The sequence below is a fragment of the Dipodomys spectabilis genome, unplaced genomic scaffold (assembly GCF_019054845.1).
Source record: "Dipodomys spectabilis isolate Male_0828 unplaced genomic scaffold, ASM1905484v1 ptg000026l, whole genome shotgun sequence".
In the NCBI taxonomy this organism is placed as follows: Eukaryota; Metazoa; Chordata; class Mammalia; order Rodentia; family Heteromyidae; genus Dipodomys; species Dipodomys spectabilis.
In genome coordinates this window covers 3,820,827-3,837,126 of record NW_024870703.1, presented here as the reverse complement: position 1 = coordinate 3,837,126, position 16,300 = coordinate 3,820,827, and positions in this window count along the sequence as shown.

Here is a 16,300-nt window from a genome sequence, read left to right as displayed (position 1 = left end):
TAAATAAAACCCAGAAAGATTCAGCTGCTTTTTCTTAAAATCCTTTGTCAAAACAAATAGCCTTGAAGTGAACATAAAAACTTAAAATGGCATTGGCTCTAATGAAACTCCATGGAGTCTAATGAAGTTGAAGTGCTCCGAGAGTGCAGGGAAAGCTGGGCTGCTTTTATCGTGCCGGAATGTTTATGTCCTTGCAGGGCTCCTAATCACACTGAGGGAACGTCGTCCAGAGAAAATGGCTTAGGGAAGGTTGCTAATACAAAAAAAAAAAAGACACAGCCTCAAGAAGTGAACAGTGCACCCTAAGAAGTCAGACCAAATCAGTTGTCTACCATAGAGGATGCTGGGCAGCAAGAATATGATTGGACACATTTTCAATCTTCTACTAGGAGATGGTGAATATTTGGTGACATTGATTAAAGGGGATCTCTATTGTCCCTGAGGCAGCTCATCCCACTCTACTTGTTGGAAATCAAAGTCTCAGAAAGCAGCCTTCTGTTTACTATCCAGCGTGGGGATTTAAGTCATCCTTGGTTCTCTTTTCTCTCTTTTCATATTTCTAAGTAACTAAATTATGTTAGTCCTCCAGGGCCTCCAGAATCCCTTTTCTTTAAAAAAAAATCCTCTTTAAGTAGTTGTACAAAGGGTTTCAGTTCAACATGTCAGTTTATTAGTACAATGCATCTTGATCAGTGTCACCCCTTTCATGATTCTCCCCCATCTCTCCCAACCCCACCCACAACCTCTATTTTCTGAGTTCGGTTTTCATTTATACATTGAATATATATATATATATATATATACATTTCATATATACGTTGAATATTATGATTGTATTCATTCACCTTCCTCTCTTCTCAGAATCCCTTCTCATTCATGCCATGGCTATAGCTACCTTCCTATGTCATTCAGGTGAATATAACCTTTGGGATAATAATCCTGATAATCCTGATCTGCTTTCCAACTTCATCTCTTAATATTGCTAACATGAAACTGGGGCCACTACCAATACCAATATCACTACCACTACCAATACCAAACTGGCATTGCTTATTTTTCACTTAAATATGTCTTGTGTATTTGTTGGCATTACCTTCTTTGATGCACCCTTTCTTCCCATTTACTTTATATACTTTTTTTTTAACAAGGCAATTGCTTTCAGTTACCCTTTTGAAAATCTGAAGACCTTGAAACTTCACCCCAGTAGAGTGCATGTCCAAAGGGTTTATTGACCCTACAGCTCCATTCATGAGCTTCTTAGAAGAACATTGACCTCTTTCCAAGATCAGGTTGAAATCTTTAAATCTCTATGACACTTTCCTAAACTAGGTAATCATGAAAACTCTACCACCCCTTCCTCTCCTGAATTCCCATGAAGTGATTCAATTAATTATTTCTGTGCAATAACCTGTTTGCTCAAGTAACTAAACACAAAACAATTCTAGGGCATTCTTGGAATTGAATATGTCTTAGCATATATTTCTTTTTTTGTGTGTTGTTAGTCGTGGGGCTTGAACTCTGGGCCTGAGCGCTGTCTCTCAGCTCTTCAGCTCAATGCTAGCACTCTACCACTTGAGCTACAGTGCCACTTCTGGTTTTCTGGTGGTTTATTGGAGATAAGAGTTTCACAGACTTTCTTGCCCTGGCTGGTTTTGATCCTCAGATCTCAGCCTCCTGAGTAGCTAGGATTACAGGCATGAGCCATTGGCGCCTGGCGCAATATTTCTTTGATTGATCAAAAATTATAGTAAAACAGGCAGTTCAGGTGTTCCAATGGACATTTTGCTCTCTTCACTCTGGTTTTTATGGAAGGCATTGTGGAAAGACCTCTGATGTCCACCACGTCAACTAGAACCTAAAGGTTCTACAAGGCCTCTTGATCTGTGAGTGTTTACTGGGGTGGTTGACAGAGTGGCTGGTTAAGAAGGACATTGGCCATGCTGAGATATAAGGGCCTTTTGGGGTACAGTACAGGACTGGCATTTAGTACCAGACTGTGGCAAAACTGTGAAGATAACATGTGCATTCTCCATGTATCCACTTTCTGTGTCTCTCGTTTTTAAGGCCTCTTCTTTCCTGACATTGTGTACAAGAATCTCAGCTCCTAGCTGAATCTCTACCCTAGGAAATCTCTACTGTAACTTAATTGACCTTAGCCTGAAAGGCAGCCTTTCTATTGATTTTTCTCCCTTCCCCTCCCCTCCCCTCCCCTCCCCTCCTCTCCCCTCTCCTCTCCTCTCCTCTCTTTCCTTTCTCTCTTTCTTCCTCCCCCATTTTGTTTCGTTTTGAGACAAGTTCTCACTAGCTAGCCCAGGCTAGCCCAAATTTACACTCTCCTGCTTCTACTTCTCAAGGACTTGATTTACAAGTATCTACCACCACACCCTGCTATAACTTCTCTATTGTTTTTATTTGGGGATGTTGAAAATTATATTTTATCTCTAATTATGGCATGAAACAGTTTCCTATTAAAGATAGTGTGTGTCTAATAGTCCAGATAGTCAGATGTGTTAGGATGGTTCATACGTAAAGTAACACCATGCAGTTTAGCATCTATACCACTCTTTTCATCCTCAGCATGTGTGTATGCACACACACACACACACACACACACACACACACACACACACACACACACACCCCTAACATGACTGGAACATGCTTCTGTATAATTGATGTATGATCTTAATAACCCACATTGAAGAAAGTTTCTTTTTTCAAGTTTTCCAGATATTTCTGCATAACTACACAATAGCAGGAAAGAGGTAATAGGAGCCGTATGGGAAACACATTATAGGTTCATGATAAAGAGCTGGGTTGGAAGTAGCAGCAGCAGAAGTCCTTGAGTAACGAAACCCACCAGCTGCAGCAAGGGCCATTAATACACTACAGGTCGCCCAAAGCAGTGCTCTTCAAGCTAGCCTGGGTGACAGGGCCACTGGACAAATTGGCGCACTCTGTTTACACCATGCTCTTTATTGTGCACCATAAACAATGATATAGTTTACCCCAGCAGGCAAACAAGGAACAAGGCTGCTAACAGAAACCATGCTTGCATTATGTGTGTACTATAAAATCTCCTTATCAAAAACATGTGCACCAATACAAATGGTGTGTGACACCTCTGCAGGAAGGAGAGGATGACTCTCTAGCTTGTCAAAAGAGAAAGAGGTCTGCAGAGAGTGAGCATGTCTACAGCCCTCCAGAGCAGCGGCTCTGAGTTGAAGACCTGATGGGTAAGTTATTGGCCATAGCCAAGTTCAAGATAAAAGGCCCTTTCCCAATATTTTTAGGACTACAGAAACCTCCTGCTTCTTTTTTTTTTTGGGTCCGGTCGTGGGGCCTGAACTCTGGGCCTGGGCGCTGTCCCTCAGCTCTTCAGCTCAAGGCTAGCACTCTACCACTTGAGCCACAGCACCACTTCCGGCTTTTTTCTTTTTGCTTATGTGGTGCTGAGGAATCGAACCCAGGGCCTCAGGCATGCAAGGCAAGCGCTCTACTACTGAGCCACCTTCCCAGCCCAAACCTCCTGCTTCTTATTCAACCAAGGAAAGAAACAGGGTTCCTTAAACAACTGACTAGATTTCTTGCTTAACAGGTGGCACCAAATAAGATTTAATTTGGCCAGGTGCCGATGGCTCACACCTGTAAACCTAGCTGCTCAACATTACCCTTATATTACTTCAACAACTTTTCTCACCACGGTGTTGGAATCTGGCTCAGGTGCTCATTTGTTATCTTCTGGTGCTCCCATAAGCTGCCCTCTGTCTGGAGGGTGCTGACTGACACACAAAAATCAGGCTTCAGAGACCAGAAAATGGTGAAGAACTAACATTTTCTTCTGTGAACTGAAGAAACGTCATCATTGATCAAGTTCAGGTGAGGAATGCCTGGGTTGGGTGTCAAAAAAGTGGAGAACTAAAATAGCTGCCCTTCTCACACATTAGGGTACGTGAGAATCACTGTGGCATCTTGCTAAAAGGCAAATTCGGACTCAGTGGGACTGGGTGGCCCTGAAAGTCCACATTTCTAGGCAGCTCTCCGCAGGGTGCTGTGCTGTAGCTCCATAGGCCACATTTTGGAAAGCAAGGACAGAGAATATTTGTCCAAATTCCTATTCCATCCCTCCCTTTAATGCTGCCTTTGTCATTAAAAGGAATTTGATTGAATGTAGGGCCTTGTCCCCTTGCTTAGCTTTTTCACTCAAGGTTGCTGCACTACCGCTTGAGCCACATCTCCACTTTTGGTATTTAACCTGTTTAGATCATGCCTAGTTTCTTTAAGTAAAAAAAGAGAAGAGAGTAAGACTTAATGTCCTGGGAAGAATGTTCTTCACAGAACTTCCATTTCCTATGGGGCGGGGCGGGGCGGGGGTGGGGGCGTGCAGTTGAGTTGGGTAGGTAGCCCCAGGACTTTCTGTCCCATTGTAGGCAGGTGAAGGAGGTGCTGCAGGCTCAGTTCCTGAGACCTCCGCCTCAAACCCATACCTTGGTGTGTTGGCTTCTCTCTCTCATAGGACTTTGAACCTTGAGCAAGTGCTCTAAAGTAAGGGAGGTAGAAGATGAAGCTCATCTATGTAAACTTGGGCTTAGATGGAAGTGATGACAGCAAACACCTTTTGAAGGTTTCTCATTCCTGTTTGGTCCGATCTCAGTTTTCTGGTCTTCAATCTTGTAAGTAACCTCACAGTTTTCCAGAACGTTCTCTTTTAACTTGTTACCATGTTAACTCCAGAAATGCAATTTCCATAGTAGAGTCCTCTATGCTTCTTCTGACTAGAGCATTAGAGGATTTAAGTCCTTAGCAGCTGGTCAATGAGTCTGATTACTGTTCTCTTTTTTTAAAACAGAGGAGGGGGCTCAATAATATTTTCCCTGTGGATGATCACTTGCTTTGAAATCTTGAGCAGGTGTTTGTGGGCAGGCTCTTTTGTAGGAAGGTAGGAAGGTTGTTTTCCTTGAGAGCCACGTGGAGTGTGGGAGGTATGCTTGCTCAGCTGGAAGCTGTGAGGCTTCCGGTGAGGCTTCTTGGACCTATATTTGGAAATTTATTTATTCTTGGAAATGACTAGCAGCAGCATTTCTAGTCTGCTAACTGTGACTGTGTCCACTAGTGCAAGGACTTTTCTAAGATATTCCAGTTGCCTGTCCAAAATTGAGATTAGTAGCTAAAAAGCAGAGAAGATTTTGGAGATCAAGACCATTGCTAAACAGAAACAGAGCTGAGAGCTTAGTCATGGCCAACTGCAGTGAGAGAAACAAAGATACCAGGACCACTCTCCATACTGGGCTGCTCTCCACACCTGGCCACCCGCGCCATGCTCTACAGAGACCACCGCTGGCTCTCCTCAGCCAGTGCTGCCCACGCCATGACAGCAGCAAGATGCATTTTTCTATATTTCTAGATGTAGTTTGGAAAACTATCCTTAATAGTCCCTTTTATATACTTCGTATGTAAAGTTTGTTTTTGTCATTAAAAAAAGACTATGGCTGCTGCCAGTAGCTGTGTGACTTCCATTCAATGGCTTGGTAAGTTTGTTTCTTTAAGTAGGTCCTAATCTCAGCACTCAGTTGAAGAATATTTCTTGTAGTCTTGGGGTAACAAGGAATAAACTAAATGTGGACTAGATCTTTTTGAGCTATATTAACTTTCTCTATGACCCCAAACCACTTATAGGATGAGTATAGGTAAAAAGTAAAGTCTTACTTATGGAAAGTATACTCTAAGGGGAAAAGATATGCAAAGTCAAGCTGTTATCTTTTGTATCTTTCTGTTTCATATTTGTGCGCCCTATAAGTTGGTGATAAATCACCAGAGTATCTGTGTGGGCATAAAACTTGGAAAATATTTTGTGTCTCTTAATGATGATCTAAAATATGTGTCCATTGGTAATCAGAATGGTCCTCTGACATCCACCCAAGTTTACTCTTGACACTGATTGAAGACAAAAACATTTATCTTTCCCAGAACAGATGCTAGTGACAGTCAATTCTATTTTAATTTTAAAAACTAAAGAATGAAGCTTGAATAATAAAAAGCAACTTAAGGCATATTTTGCATAATTAAAAAAAGATGCCAGATACCTTGCCTTATTACTAAAACTCTAAGAACAGGAAATGCTGCTGGCATAGGAACAGCCCGTAGCTTATGGGCTGAGTCTCTGCTTCCTAGTGAAGGCCTTGCGTGAGAGCCACACCTTCTGTCAATCAGAACTATCACTCCAAGTCAATCAGTTCGTTCTTCACCTGTCTGATCCTTCCTCCCCCTACATGGAAGTTTTCAGAGTTTTTAGATGCCAGTGGGAAATGCGTTCCTATTCTCAGAACAATGAAGAATAAACATGAGTGTCATTGATAAAATGGTATTGAAGAACAGCTTAGAACCCAGGCTAGCAGTCTTGTCTCAGTCTTGCATCAGTCTTGCTCCTAGTTCCAATCTGGCAATGGGGCATGTTGTGTTAAGTTTCCTATGGGAGAAAGCCTGCTGTTTGTGTAGCCTGCACAGATAAGGCAGAAGGCAGTGTGATTCAGCTGAATTAGGTGAGGGTTTTCTGTTCTCTAGATTTTAGTGACAAACCAGATAATTCCTCTCCCTTTCCCCTTTTCTGGATAGTTTTGTTTTCTAGAGCGTTGCTCCTTATTTTCATTAGCCTCATACTTCCTTGCTTTCCTTCCTTCCTTAGGACCTTAAGTGCACAAAACAAATAAATACCCTGCATATAATATGTCTAGAAGTCCCAGTTTCAATAAAACATGGCTGGCTTGAATGTTCAGGCTTTATTGGCCATTTGTTGTATACAGTAGGGCAACCTTCAGAATCACTTGCTGAAGAAGGACTTGGGCTCTGCCTAGCAAGGGCTCTCTCAGGGGTGTGTGTGTGTGTGTGTGTGTGTGTGTGTGTGTGTGTGTGTGTGTGTGTGTGTGTGTGTGTGTGTGTGTGTGTGTGTGTGTGTGTGTGTGTGTGTGTGTGTGTGTGTGTGTGTGTGTGTGTGTGTGTGTGTGTGTGTGTGTGTGTGTGTGTGTGTGGTACGGTTAGGTAAGTGGGGGCTCTTTTAGGCATAGCAGACTCAGACCCTCTAGTTTTCATAAGAAAATATCTCTGGTGAAAAAGACAGATGAAGAAAAATTTCTTCTTATTTAGTTGTTAAAAGAAACAGATCTGCTCTGGGATATCTCTGTTCTAGGTTTCTTTCTGCCAGAGACCATGACCTTGAACTCTGTTGTTCAGTTCTTATCAAAAGCTCAGTTGTGAAAAATAACTTTCTTAGAGGATCATTGGAGGCTATCAACACTTCTAAGTAGCTCCAGATCCCACTAACTATGTTCTTGAACCACATTGGTTTTGTTTTTTGTTTTTTTTTGGTTGTGGAGCTTGACCTCTGGGCCTGGGCTCTGTCCTTCAGCTCTTCAGCTCAAGGTGACAGCTCTACCACTAGAGCCACTTCCAGCTTTTTCTGTTTATGTGGTGCTGAGGAATCGAACCCAGGGTCTCATGCATGCAAGGCAAGCACTCTACCACTGAGCAACCTTCCCAGCCCTGAACCACATTGTTTTGATCTTGTTTACTGAGCTGTCCATTGAGGTTAGGCCATAAGGCTGTATGGGTTGTGTGAAAGTTGTTTGTTGTCTTTTGTGAAGGGGCATCAGTGTGGGTGCTGTCGAGCGAGTCCAGGCATGCTCTGCCATGGAGACCCACAGGAAATATTTCTTTCAGATCTGAATATTAGGTCAATCTACCATTCTTTGGTCCAAATGGATTTTGAATATTCTTGTGTTCATTGTGATGATTACAATGGATTCCTTTTAGCTTTGGCTACCATGACAGGAGTAAATTTGGTACATGTAACATTAATATATGATAATCTGATGCCCATTTATATATTCATTTTTCTTTCCCTTAGAAATTCAAGTACTATTCAGTTTTTTTTCTCTGATCCCCTTTCTATTTTGGCTCTTTAATTATCTTATAATTTGTAAACTCCTTTAAATTTTTTAAGATGAGATAGAATATAAATAATTAATTTGAAAAGTAAATATGAAATTATACAAACATATATGTATATGAATATTTTCTGGACAGTTTTTCTCTAGTTTCTTGAGCCTCTGTCTTACTTGCTTTCCTTTCTTTTTTAAGGCCCGTGGTACAAAACAAATATATACTATATATATATAATAACAATCTTAAATTCTAGTGTATAACATAATAATAATATAGTTATTATAATATATTAAAAGTAATCTTAGCCGGGTGCCGGTGGCTCACGCCTGTAATCCTAGCTTCTCAGGAGGCTGAGATCTGAGGACTGCCATTCAAAGCCATCCTGGGCAGGAAACTCCATGAGACTCTTATCTCCAATAAACTACTAGAAAACCAGAAGGGGCACTGTGGCTCAAGTGGTAGAGCACTAGCCTTGAGCTGAAGAGCTGAGGGATAGCACCCAAGTCCAGAGTCCAAGCCCCACGACTGACAAACCTTATATCAATCAAAATATATCAGTAAAATACCACACATATGGTATTATATCAATTAAAAATACAATAGATATGGTATTATTTTTTCCAAGGGAAAGTGTTCTTATCCCTTACCCACACAGTAATTCCTGGCTTTGTTTTCTGGGGCTCATTTCTGCTGGTATTCCTCAGAACTCTGTCTTTGGCCTGCTTTGGGACTTATTAGATTCATAGTCTTCTAATTAGATTTAGGGACTTGTTAGATGCATACCTCTTCTTTCTCTTTGGCTATCGCCAGTCTTCTCTCCAGTATATTTCTTCCTTTCTTCCTTCCTTCCTTCCTTCCTTCCTTCCTTCCTTCCTTCCTTCCTTCCTTCCTTCCTTCCTTCCTTCCTTCCTTCCTTCCTTTCTTTCTTTCTTTCTTTCTTTCTTTCTTTCTTTCTTTCTTTCTTTCTTTCTTTCTTTCTTTTTGATGGTCGTGGGGCTTGAACTCTGGGCTTGGGCGCTGTCCCTGCGCTCTTCAGCTCAAGGTGAGCACTCTGCTGCTTGAGCTACAGCACCACTTTCCATTTTCTAGAGTTTTATTAGAGATAAGAGTCTCATGGAATTTCCTGCCCAGGCTGGCTTTGAACCATGATCCCCGTATCTCAGCCTCCTGAGTAGCTAGGATTATAAGCATGAGCCGCCAGTGCCCAGCTTCCAGGATATTTCATGACACCTAGTTCTGTGGGTGATCCCCAAACCCATGCCCCTCCATTTGATTTCTATTCTGTGCCTTAAGAGTTCTAATGGTGAGTCTAGATTTTCCTCTCAGGTCTGTCCCTCCTTACATGTCCTTAGTGTAGTGAATGAGGCTGTTGCCTATGAGTCCAGCCTCATCATAGAACTTGGAAATGTCCTAGTCTTCTGCTCCTCCACATCCAACTAATTCCCAGATCTGACTGATTATTTTCCCTCCCAGATATATTACACATTCCTTTTCTTTTTCTCAGATAAACTGGAGAGACTCTAGCTTCAATTTACCATCAAAATTCTGGGCTAGAGTCATGGCTCAAGTGGTAGGGCAACAGCTATGAGTGAAAAAAGTTTAGAAAGAGTGCAAGACGCTGACTGATTCTAACACCAATTCTAACTACACCTCAGCAGAAGATTAGGCGTTGAATGGAATGACTGCTCTGTTAACTGTGAGGAACTAGTGCCGTGAGGCTAGAGATGGTACGCATGTGATAAAGGAAGATTACTCTGATTATTAATCACCCTTATATCTTTTGCATATCCCTTATATCAGCGATAATAGGATGATGAGAGGCCCCACTTCTATGCAGGATATTTTTCACATCAATATAGCTTAGCAGGCCTTGGTGGAATAAATATTTAAGTAGATTTGGAGAGATATTGTTGATATTGTAGAGTCATCTCTACAAAAAGTAAGCCTATCAGTATAATGTAAGCTAGAAAAATCACTTTGAACTCAAAAAAGGGATATTTTTCCCAGATCTGTTACTTCCAAAAGTAGACCTAAATCCTGTACTAATAGTCCTTTGGGCCACTACTGACTCTCAAGCATCCTCCTAACTTCCCAGTATTGGACCCTGGTTGGAATGTAAGCTTCCTGGAAGGGAAATAACTCATGTCCTGGCACAGTAAAGCTCAAGAGCATTCTTGACTATTTGAAAAAATACACTTTCAAGTGATCAGGTAGTACATGAAGGAACAGCCAGCTTATGGGAGAAGTAGCAACAATTTGAATATTGAAATTGTTTATTTAGAGAGATTATTAGTTTAGAATTGTACTCAGAAGGCACACAGATTTGTATAAACACCCTAAAGCACAGTTACAATAGAATAATTAATGTAATAGGGATGTTTAAATGTAAACTTATCTTAGCCATCAGGAGACTGTTAACATATATGTTCATTTTGTTCCAAATATTAAGTAAACATATGTTTTTACAATATAGGGATGTTAAGAATTAAAAATACGTTCCCAAATGGTACTAGGAAAATGATTAATAATAGGAATACTGGTCAAAACCCATTGCCTCACATAAAAGTGACATGTAGAGACCAACATTTAATTGGTACAATGATTACCCAGAATGACTTAAGTTGGGAGAGGTTAGCAGTGTGTGGGCAAAGTTTTTAATTGGCCAGCTGTCCTAAGGGAAAAAAAGGCCTTTGCACCAACTCAATCTCTCATCTCCTAGGAAACAGAACCCTGGATGGATTTACTAATCATAATCATGTAGTAATTAGGAATGTAAGATTTTCTAATAGTGCTAACAAGCTGGGTCACTATAGTGTAACAATAAGACAAAGGTTCATGCTGACAAAGGGAAATTTGGAATACACTTATGTTGTTTCTAACAGAGATACTAAAACCTTGCAAAAAGTATCATCTTGCAGTCTTACTGACATAGTGCAAGAAGGTTAATTCAATGGTCTAACCAGATCTCATGGTTAAAATGAGAACCAAAAGTGGATCAATTACATAAAACTTGTATACTCAGTAAGATTTTGGAGCAGTGTATATGCTATTATTATTTACTAGAACTCTAGGAAATACAAAATGTAAATTAATGTTAAAAGTGCAAATGTAATTTTAATTTTTTAGGAAATTCTTTCTTCCCTTCACCCTCTTTTCCTCCCTCTTCCTCACTTTCTTTTCCTCTTCCCTTTTTCTCTTTTTCTTTTGTGCCTATTCTGGGGTTTAAACTTGGCCTGGGAACTTTCCCTTAGCTTTTTCACTTAAGGCTAGCACTCTACTACTTGAGCCACACCTCTACTAATTAATTGAAGATGAGAGTCTTGTGGCATTTCTGTGTGGGCTGGCATCGAACCCTGATCTACAGATTTCAGTCTCCTAAATGGCTAGGATTGCAGGTCTGAGCAACTAGTGCCCAGTTTAAGTTCTTTAACTCTTATGATAAATTATATGGGTTCATCTACTTCTTAAGGTGTTTGTTGAATTCGCAAGGTATGACAGATTTATACTTATGATTATGTGGCTAGAAAAGTTTGATTAAAGTATGTATTAATGTTTGGATGTTTAGAAAAGTCTGACTCATCAATGAAAGCATTGATTTATTATTTGTATAATAATAATTAGCAAATTGTAAATTTTGAAAAATATTGATTTCTTATATTTAAAGGAATGTACTTTTATAGATTTCTATAGTCATTGTGAGTTTCCTTCCATGAATAAACCCATGAGAGAATCACTTTTTTCATAATACTTATAGTATAAAGCACAATTACTACTGTCAAGTTTCTCTAAAGTTACTATGGACCATGAGCATAGTCCATAAGTAACTAAAGTTGATACTTGAAGCCTTGACATGAAGGTAACCAATATGAGGCAAAATGCTGCTTTAGATGAGCTTTTGAATGACGAGGAGAAGTTATTTTTAAATACCAGGAATGGATCAGAGGATAGAAGGAAGGTAACCTGAGTCTGTTAGCTCATCAAGAGGAACATGTTCTCCTTTTAATTCAGCTGCGAGGAATGTCTGGACCGTGAGCCATATAACATCATGAGATCATCCGGCATTACCAATGAGACTCAAAATCAATAAATTAGGATGTGAACTCAGGGCTTTATATGTGATAGGGGCAAGGGCTCTACCCCTCAAGCCATGGCTTACGTTCCCAGATTTTCTTTTCACAGCAACATGAATTTATATCAAATAATTATAATAACATGAATTTTGAGGCATAGCAAGGAACATCCTATGCAGGATAGACAGGACACATTTGAGTATCACAGAACAGACATATGCTTCTCCATCTCTTTCCATGGTTCATCTTCCTGTATTGTGGTGATACATAGGATGGTCAGGGCCAGGCAGGCTGGGAGTAAGTATGTTGTGAAAATGTTCAACACTGTGGCACAACTATGCTGATCTAGTGATGATGAGACAAAATGAGATGTTTTCTGTGGATATTGATGACTTTGTCTTTAATGATTGATGATGATGGTATTGACTTCTTTGTCATTACAGAGGGTAACTGCAATCCAATCTTAATCCACACACCCCAGAGCAACACAATAACTGAATGCCAGATAGAGATTAAGGAAATCATAGTACACAGAAAAGACCTCAAAAGTTGGTGACGTGCATGTTTGACATTTTCCAAATCCAGGATGCAGGATTGGAACAGCAATCAAAGCAAAATAATCACATTACTGGTGATACATACGTGCACTTATTAAAACTTAAATTATGTGACATTTTACAAATGGCAACTACACAGAAAAGAAAACTGGATAAAAATGTTTACTTTTCCAAGAGAAATGGACAAATGATTATTATTTTTGTTCTTGAAGTCAAAGGCAAACAAACCATGTGTCTAGTTGTGGTGATATATTAACAGAAATGAAAAAAACCAATCAAGAACATCATTAGATTAAAAAAATATACTAAATTCAATGAATTGGGGTGCCAAATGCATCTGAGCACAATCAGAGCACTTCAGTTCAGTTTGGATCACAATAAGCTGCTTTAAATGAGGTGTTTTTATGACAGAGACAGCGTTATTTATATAAGTTACATCAGGAGCAAGCTAACTGCAAAGAAGCTGAGGCCTTGTGCAGAGGGAGAGAGAATTTGTGGAAGAGTGCATTATGGCTGCTGCAGAAATACTAGCTCCAGACAAAGGAAACTTGTTTCAGAATGTTAGTTTGCCCTGGATAATCATCTGAGATTGGATTACTAATTTAGCACAAGATATTGAAAAAAAGATTGAAGATTCTGCAGCTGTCCAGTTTTGCTCTCTGACTTGTGATCAGACAATCGACATAACAAGTACTGCCCAACTGCACATCTTTGTTAGTGGGGGTGAATGTATAGTTTGACACGCCAGAGGTACTACTGTCACTGGAAGCCGTGCATATGACTACAGCACATGAGGAGTTGAGAGACTTGTTTTATCAATGGAAAAACTTGAGCCAGCATTTGAAAAGTTATGTGGCCTTACTACAGATGGAGCTGCCAATGTGCATGGCCTGAAAAGAAGTATTATGCTCAGTTTAAGAAAAAAGAATGGAATCAACTCGATCTTAATTAAACGCTGCTGCATCATACAACCAAGAACGTCTCTGCGTACAGTTGTGCAGCTCGACGATACATGGCAATAGTGGTGTCGTGCATAAATTTTGTCAAAAGTGAAATCTTCAATAGCATCTAGTGTAAGAAGTTGCTGAATGGTCTTGACTCTGGTGATCTTGTTTATCTCAATCTGTGAAGTGTGGAGGCTGATTTGTACAAACTGTGGGTTGAAATCAAGCAGTTCATGGAGATGAGGGCAACCCTGACAGAGAACTCAATGATAGCAAGTGGCTGTGTGCTCAGGCATTTATGGTAGACATTACCTCGTGTCTTTCAGAGCTGAACATCAGGGTGCAGGGCTCTCATCAGTTCCCTTCTTCCAAAGATGAAGTTATTAGAAGATAAGTTAAAGCTGTAGAAAGTGCATCTAAAAAGGAATGCCCATATCCCCTTCACATTAGAAACACAAGCATTCTATGACACTTGAACATGCTGGTGAATATAACTGATTGTGGCATTTAACGAAGATGAAATGAAAACTAATGAAAAATAAGCAAATAGAATGGAACATCAATGTGAACCGATGATGTGCAAGATAACCTAAAATGTGAAATCTTTTAGGTTCAGAGCAATGAGGCTAAAAGCTAGACACAACAATCTCCCACTGCCAGAGTTGTGTAAATGCTACATTCATAGAAGCAGCAATGCTTTTCCCACTTTAAGGAGACCTGCACTGAAATATGTACTTGTATTCAGAACAACTTACTACTGTGAGCAGTTTTTTTAAACTTACCTTCACTGAGTTGACTGTGCTCCAGACTGATCAATGTTGACCTGGAAAAGCAGCATCATCACCAGCTAACATCACATGATTCACGGAAGAGAAATAGTTCCAGGTATCACATTAGGTGAGTTAATTAAATGTTAATTTAAGGCTGATTTTTCTTTTATTCCAGTACTGGGGTTTGAACTCAGGACTTCTTGCTTCTTACCTTGCTTGCCATACCTCCAGGCTAGCTAGTTGCCGGTTACTTTGGAGATGGAGTCTCTCTGACTTTTCTTCCTAGGCTGGCTCAAACCATGGACATCTGGATCTTAGCTTCCTAAGTAGCTAGGATTATGGGTATGAACCACAAGTGCCTGACTTAGCAGGCAAACTCTTAAGTTGATAATTTTACATGGTTCATGAGTGATATTATAAATATCCAAATGACCCTTGGCAGAAAAAAGTCTCCTCACCCTTGTTTTAATGGATAGATGATGACTTTAAAAAAATAGGTTTGATGCTTACTACTCAGATTCTATTATAACTATGACACCAAGTGTACATGAGAATATTAGAGTTTTTATATTTATATTACTGCTACCTATGATATATGGTCTTACTGTAGGTATATTTCTTTTGTTCTTCTTCCTGGATTCTTATGGGTTCTAAAATGTCTTAAGAAAATCATACTTTGAGCAAAAGAAATGGGATTTTTACAATTTAAAAGAGAAGCTTCACGGTTGAATTGAACTCGATACTTATTTGAAATGAAGGCCGAGTTGTTCCTAAGGCAGGCAATATGGATGGGAATTGTCAGTGGATGCCACAGCCTTGTGGGTAGGACCAATAGAGTGAAAGGACTTGCCCTGTTCAGAAGGAGTCCTATCCTAATTTCTGTAGTGGCATACTCAATTCCTTATGACTGAGGAAAGTGACCATAATATTTTTACTATTGTGCTACTAAGTTTTCACTGGATATCCAATGTCAGGCATGGAAAGATAATTGAGGCATTTTGCTAAAAGCCATGAAAAAATGATGTGCAATGATCCACCCAATGCAAAACTGTCTTTATATATGATTGCGATATATAAATAGTTAACCTGAAGAAAACGCTAAGTTGGCATGAATGGTTACCTTGGAAAGAGAAATGTGTTTGGAGATGGGGGCATGGGGAAAGAGGAGCAATGTTCTGTTTTGCAGTATGGATCTCTATATTTATAACTTCATCAGTACCTTTGTCTATATTATACTGATGTCTATATATGGTTTCAGCCTTTGGGTGCATATACTAATCATGTAATGCAAATGATCTATATTTAGAACAGTATTTCTGTCCAATTGGCTTCACTCAAAATTACACACCCTCCCCCTTAGCAGAATGAAGTGGGCAGCATGAAAATTATCCAGCGGAACAAATGGTTGTTTTCTGGCCCTGGTTCCCTCTCTTATCTCCTATCTTTCTAATACACCAATAGAAAGTATTTGACTGTATGCTCACCTAACATTCCCCCTATTTTTAGAGTTGAAAAACTCCTGGGATTATCTATGGTGGATGATGCCAGTTTGAGATTTTTCCCCCCCTAATGTCTAGATTCCTTGTGCTTGGCTGAGGTCCCTAGTGTTGTCTAGTGTTGTCTGCTTGCTTTGTCAGGCAGAATAGCAATGTGTCTTAGGCTCTGCTTTGTACTTGCTTAGCAGAACCACAACAGAGAACTCATCCTGGGGCCAGGACTGAGACCATGAACTCGGCCTATTTTGTTTATCAGTTGGAACAGTTCTGCCAAAGAAATCTGTTGGGGGATGTTAGCCTTATTTCCCAGGAACTGAAAGATGCATAGTCTGCTTTGAGCACTTGTAGTGCTCTGCATTGGCTTGTGCTAATGAGAGCTTGGTGCTGGCCATAGTGTGTGCATCTTTGGGGATGTGAATCACAGCTACCATACAAGCAAGTTGTTCAGCAGAGAAGCCAGAAAGTTACTGGCTCACAACAGTTACTTCAGCTATTCTCCTGCTTATGTATTTATTCAGTAAACTC